The 5,564-nt window shown below is 36.8% G+C and overlaps 1 pseudogene; it reads right to left on the bottom strand.

Moving 5' to 3' along the window:
• LOC112811422 (pleckstrin homology domain-containing family A member 1-like) overlaps window positions 1–4,859 on the bottom strand; it is a 7,462-nt pseudogene extending 2,603 nt beyond the window's left edge.
• Between the last annotated feature and the right edge of the window lie 705 nt (window positions 4,860–5,564).

Here is a 5,564-nt window from a genome sequence, read left to right as displayed (position 1 = left end):
GGACTATCATTCAGAAGAGAAGGAGAAATAAAGAGTTTCCCAGACAAACAAAAACAAAAAGAGTTCGGGGCGCCTGGGTGGCTCAGTCCTTAAGTGTCTGCCTTCGGCTCAGGTCATGATCCCAGGGTCCTGGGACTGAGCCTCACGTCAGGCTCCCTGTTCCGCGGGAAGCCTGCTTCTCCCTCTCCCACTCCCCCTGCTGTGTTCCCCCTCTCACTGTCTCTCTCTCTCTGTCAAATAAATAAATAAAATCTTTAAAACAAAACAAAACAAAACAAAACAAAAGGAGTTCATGACCACTAAGCCAGCCCTGCAAGAAATATTAAAGTGGACTCTTTGAGTCCACTCTTTTGTCAAAAGTGACAAAGACAAAGGATCAGAGAAATCTCAGGAAACAATGACAAAACAAGTAATAAAATGGCACTAAATACATATCTATCAATAATTACTTTGAAAGCAAATGGACTAAATACTCCAATCAAAAGACATAGGGGGTCAGAATGCATAAATAAAAAACAAGACCCATCTATATGCTGCCTACAAGACACTCATTTTAGACCTAAAGGCACATGCAGCTCGAAAGTGAGGGGATGGAGAAACACTTATCAAACAACTTTTTTCAGAAGAAGTAGACTTTAAAACAGAGCTTAACAGGAGACAAAGAAGTAAATATATAATCATAAAGGGGACATTGCAACAAGAAGATATAATAATTGTAAATATTTATGTACCTAACATGTGAGTGCCCAAATATATAAAACAAAGGCAAGCATAAAGGAACTAACTGATAATAATACAATAATAGTAGGGGACTTTAACACCCCACTTACATCAATGGACAGATCATTGTAACACAACATCAACAAGGAAACAATGGCTTTGAATGACACACTGGACCAGATTGACTTAGATATATTCAGAACATTCCATCCTAAAGTAGCAGAACACACATTCTTTTCCAGTGCACATGGGATATTCTCCAGAACAGATCACCTACTGGGTCATAAAACAGGTCTTAACAAATACAAAGAGATTGACATCACACCATTCATCTTTTCTAACCATACATTATGAAACTAGAAATCAACCTAAAGAAAAATTTTGGAAAGACCACAAATACATGGAGGTTAAACAACATGCTACCAAACAATGAATGGGCCAACCAGGAAATCAAAGAAAAAATAAAAAATACACGGAAATAAATGAAAATTGAAACACAATGGTCCAAAACCGTTTGGATGCAGCAAAAGTTGTCGTAAGAGGGAAATATATAGAAATAGAGGCCTACCTGAAGAAGCAAGTAAAATCTCAAATAAACAACTTACACCTAAAGAAGCTAGAAAAAGAACAACAAAGCTTAAAGCTAGCTGAAGGAAAGAAGTATTAAAGTTCAGAGTACAAATAAATGATATAGAAACTAAAAAAACAATAGAACAGATCAATGAAACTAGGAGCTGGTTCTTTGAAAAAACTTAATAATATTGGTAAACCTCTAGCCAGACTTATCAAAAAGAAAAGAGAAAGTACCCAAATAAATAAAATCACAAATAAGAGAGGATAAATAACAACCAACACCTCAGAAATACAATTATAAGACAATATTATGAAAAACTATATGCCAATAAATTGGACAACCTGGAAGAAATAGACAAATTCCTAGACACATATAAACTATCAAAACTGAAGCAGGAAGAAATAGAAAACTTGAACAGACTGATAACCAGCAAAGAAATTTAATCAGTTATGAAAATCTCCCAACAAACAAAAGTCCAGGGCCAGATGGCTTCACAGGCAAATTCTACCAAACATTTAAAGAAGAGTTAATACCTTTTCTCAAAAAACTATTCCAAAAACTAGAAGAGGAAGGAAAACTTCCAAATACATTCTATGAGGCCAGCATTACCCTGATATCAAAACCAGGTAAAGGCTCCACTAAAAAAGAGAACTACAGGCCAACATCCCTGATGAATATGAATGCAAAAATTCTCAATAAAATACTAGCAAACTGAATGCAACAGCACATTAAAAGAATCATTCACCACAATCAAGGGGCGTTTATTCCTGGGTTGCAAGGGTGTTCCAATATTTGCAAATCAATCAACGTGATATACAACATTAATAAAAGAAAGGGTAAGAACTATATGATCTTTTCAATAGATATAGAAAAATCATTTCACAAAGTACAACATCCATTTGTGATAAAAACCCCTCAACAAAGTGTGGTTAGAGGAAACTTACCTCAACATTACTAAAGGACATATATGAAAAACCCACAGTGAATATCATAAATGGGGAAAAACTAAGAGCTCTTCCTCTAAGGTCAGGAACATGACAGGGATGTCCGCTCTCACCACTATTTTTAACATAGTACTGGAAGTCTTAGCCAGAACAATCAGACAAGAAAAAAATAAAAGACATCCAAATTGGCAAGGAAGAAGTAAAATTGTAATGATTTGCAGATAACATGATACTCTATATAGAAAACCCTAAAGACTCCACCAAAACCTGCTAGAACTGATACACGAATTCAGTAATATTGCAGGATACAAGATCAACGTACAAAAATCTGTTGCATTTCTATACACCAATAATGAAGCAGCAGAAAGAGAAATCAAGGAATCAACCCCATTTACAATTGCATCCAAAACCATAAAATACCTAGGAATAAACCTAACCAAAGAGGTGAAAGACCTGTATTCTGAAAACTATAAAACACTGATGAAAGAAATTGAAGAGGGCACAAAGAAATGGAAAGACATTCCATGCTCATGGATTGGAGGAACAAATATTGTTAAAATGTCTGTACTGCCCAAAGCAATCTACACATTCAATGCACTCCTATCAAAATATCACCAGCATTTTTCACAGAGCTGGGAAAAGCAATCCTAAAATTTGTTTGGAACCAAAAAAGACCCCAAATAGCCAAAGCAAACTTGAAAAAGAAAAACAATGTTGTAGTCATCACAATTCTGGATTTCAACATATATTACAAAGCTGTAGTCATCAAAACAGTATGTGCTGGCCCAAAAATAAACAAATTGATCAACAGAACAGAATAGAAAACCCAGAAATAAACCAACAACTATATTGTCAATTAATCTTCAACGGAGAAGGAAAGATTATCCAAAGGGAAAAGGACAATCTCTTGAACAAATGATGTTCAGAAAACAGGACAGCACCATGCAAAAGAGTGAAACTTAACAACTTTCTTACACCACGCACAAAAATAAGTTCAAAATGGATTAAGACCTAAATGTGAGACCTGAAACCATGAAAATTTTAGAGGAAAACATAGGCAGTGACCTCTTTGACATCGGCCATAGCTACTTCTTTCTAGATATATCTCCTGAGGCAAGGAAAACAAAAGCAAAGATAAATTATTGGGACTTCATAAAAATAAATAGCGTCTGCATAGTGAAGGAAACAACCAAGAAAACTGAAAGGTAACCAATGGAATGGGTGAAGATACTTGCAAATGACATATCCAATATAGGATTAGTATCCAAAATATATAAGGAACTTCTAAAACTCATCACTCAAAAAATAAATCATCTAATTAAAAATGGGCAGAAGACACGAAAAGACATTTTTCCAGAGAAGACATACAGATGGCCAACAGACACATGAAAAGATGCTCAACATCACTGATCATCAGGGAAATATAAATCAAAACTATAATGAGATATCACCCCACACCTGTCAGAATAGCTAAAATCAACAACACAAGAAACAACAGGTGTTGGTGAGGTTGTGGAGAAAGGAGAACCCTCTTACACTGTTGGTGGGAATGCAAACTGGTGCCCCCACTGTGGAAAATAGTATGGAGATTTCTCAGAAAGCTAAAAATAGAAGTATCCTAGGATCCAGCAATTGCACTACTGGGTATTTACCCAATGAATACAAAAATACTAATTCAAATGGATACATGCACCCCTATGTTTATAGCAGCATTACTTTCAATAGTCCAATTATGGAAACAGCCCAAATGTCCATTGACTGATGAATGGATAAGGAGAATGTGGTACATACATACAATAGAATATTACTCAGCCATAAAAATGAGTGAAATCTTGCTATTTGCAATGACATAAATGGAGCTAGAGAATATTATGTTAAGTGAAGTAATTCAGTCAGAGAAAGACAAACACCATATGATTTCACTCATATGTGGGACTTAAGAAACAAAAGAAAAGAGCAAAAGCAAAAAGAGAGAGAGAGGCAAACCAAGAGATAGACTTTTAACTATAGTGAACAAACTCATGGTTACCAGAGGGGAGGGGGTGGGGGCGTGGTTTAAATAGGAGATGCAGATTAAGGAGTGCACTTGTGATGAGCACCAGGCGTTGTCTGGAAGTGTTGAATCACTATATTGGATCCTGAAACGATTACACTGTGTGTTAACTAACTAGAATTTAAATAAAAACTTAAAAAATAACTATCTTCTCTGGTATCCAGTATGAAGTATCTTTGGAGAAATTTCCCACTGTTTTCATTTTCTTTGATGTCTTATAAAATCACAAATGTGGCTGTGACATTTCACACAGGTATTCCTGAGCTTCAACATTACACTGGGTGACCTTGGGCAAGTCACTTTCAACTCTGGCACCAGTCATCTGTATCATTAAGGTGTGAACATAAAGCATGATTCTATGGCACAGGGCAAAATCCACTTCTGACTTAGGGAGTCCAGTGCTTGCCAGCCCCTTAGCAGACCAGCAGTTGCCTCATACCTTGCCCAGCTGCTCTTTAAGCCAAACTGCACCACAGTCCTCCACCCATCCACGGCCCTCCATCCATGCAGCCCTCATGCCACTGTGGCTCATGCTGTCATAGGCATGAACTGCTGGCACTATGCACATGTTCCTGGCTATCTCAGCATCCACACGGTGGCAGAGATTCCAGAGTCCACACTCCAAGTCCGTGGAGACTCATGGTTCTGCAAATTTTGAGTACAGCATAAAGATCATGGGTATTGATGTCAGGCCTAAATTCTAGTCCAAGTTTTAATTGACCCAGACAAGTCATTTAACCTCTTTGGGACTCAGTTTCCTCATCTGTAATACTGTGGTAAAGAAAGCGCCCATTGCTCAAGGCAGTTGTGATACTTAAATTAGATCATTTTGTTAATTAAGATGCTTTATCACAGTGCCTGGCACCCAATAAATGTAGTTTCTGTTGTCATTTTTGTATCATCCCAAGCACTGCAAGGGGTACAGAAGTGAGTAAGCCATGGTTCTTGTTTTCAAGGAGCTCGTGATGAGCACTGGTGTTATAAGCAGCTAATGAATTGTTGAACACATCAAGAACTAATGATGTACTATATGTTGGCTAATTGAACATAATAATAAAAAAGTAAGGATATGATAGATATACAAATAGCTACTCTAAGAGCTATAGCTCTTATAAGATAAATGACACAGGGGTAGGGTTACCAAAATGCTCTGAGTTCAAAGGCTTGAAATGTGGTAGCTGATGTCAGAATTTTGTGTCTAATTGTTACATGTGTGATTTTGTTAACACTGATGTCTGGGAATACAGTGTTAAAGCTAGGAGTCAAGTATGCT

The sequence above is a fragment of the Callorhinus ursinus genome, unplaced genomic scaffold (assembly GCF_003265705.2).
Source record: "Callorhinus ursinus isolate GAN/ISIS: 27379988/994484 unplaced genomic scaffold, GSC_fseal_2.0 scaffold146, whole genome shotgun sequence".
In the NCBI taxonomy this organism is placed as follows: domain Eukaryota; kingdom Metazoa; phylum Chordata; class Mammalia; order Carnivora; family Otariidae; genus Callorhinus; species Callorhinus ursinus.
Note: the sequence above shows the minus strand (reverse complement) of the source record. Positions and strands in the feature narration are given on the sequence as shown.